The sequence below is a fragment of the Rhinopithecus roxellana genome, unplaced genomic scaffold (assembly GCF_007565055.1).
Source record: "Rhinopithecus roxellana isolate Shanxi Qingling unplaced genomic scaffold, ASM756505v1 contig2694, whole genome shotgun sequence".
Classification (NCBI taxonomy): Eukaryota; Metazoa; Chordata; class Mammalia; order Primates; family Cercopithecidae; genus Rhinopithecus; species Rhinopithecus roxellana.
The window spans coordinates 99,632-100,892 of record NW_022142191.1 but is presented as its reverse complement, the minus strand read 5'-3'; positions in this window follow the sequence as shown (position 1 = coordinate 100,892).

Here is a 1,261-nt window from a genome sequence, read left to right as displayed (position 1 = left end):
CAATCCTAGCAATGTTTTATACATTGCTGGGATTATACATGTATATATGCATATGGTATTCTCAAACATACAGAATGGCACCTGCCCTAGAATAGCTAAGACTCTTGACAAAGAAGAATAAAGTGAGAAACATCACTCTGCCTGATATTACCACTTACCACTTACTAAACAGTTACAGTAATCAGTAATGTGTGGCATTGGTAGAGGACTAGACACACATCAGTGTAACAGAACAGATAACTCAGAAATAGACCCACACAAATATGTTCAACTAATTTTTGACAAAGGCAGAAAAGCAATTCAATGGAGCAACGAGAGTCCTTTCAAGAATGCTACTGAGCAACTGGACACACAAATTGCAAGGCAAATGATGAACCTCAACCTATGTCTCACACCTTATACAAAAACTATCTCAAAAGGGATAAGAAATTTAAATGTAAAATATAAGACTATAAAACTTTTAGGAAAATATGTAACAGGACTTCTCTGTAAAGAATAGTTAGGCAGAGTCCTTAGACTTGACAATAACAGCACAGGCCATTAGGCAAAAGGCCCATAAATGAGACTTCATCCAAATTAAAAGCTTTTGCTGTGTGAAACCCACATGAATAGAGTAAAAAGACAAAGTAAAAAGACAAGCCATAGATGGAGAGAAAATATCTGCAAACCATGTATTCCACAAAGGACTAGTGTCTTGACTATACAAAGAACACTCAATGGTAAAAAGCATCCACGTAGAAAATGGGAAGAAGACTTAACAGGTATTTTGCCAAAGAGGATGATGTATGGTAAACAAGCACACGATGAAATATTCAACATCATTAGCCATCAGGGAAATGCAAATTAAAACCACAAAGAGATGTCACTAAACACCTATTAGAACAGAAAAAGTGATGACAAAACCAAGTGCCGGGAAAGGTGTGAGTATTGGGGCACTTCAACATCGCAGGGTGTGATGTAGAAGAGCCATGCAGGAGTATAATTGGGCAGTTTCTTACAAAACTAAACATACAACTAAACTCAGCAATTACAACTCATGTTCACACAACATTTACACAAATGTTATAATAGCTTTCTTCATAATAGTCAACAACTAGAAACAATTCCGGTGTCCCTCAATGTGTGAATATCAATAAACTGTGGAACATTCATACCTTGAAATACTAGTCAGCAAAAAGCAGAAAGATTGCAGTAAGCAACTTCCAGGAAATTTTTCTGACTGAAAAACAATCATAGAAGGTTATACATAACATCTAATTAT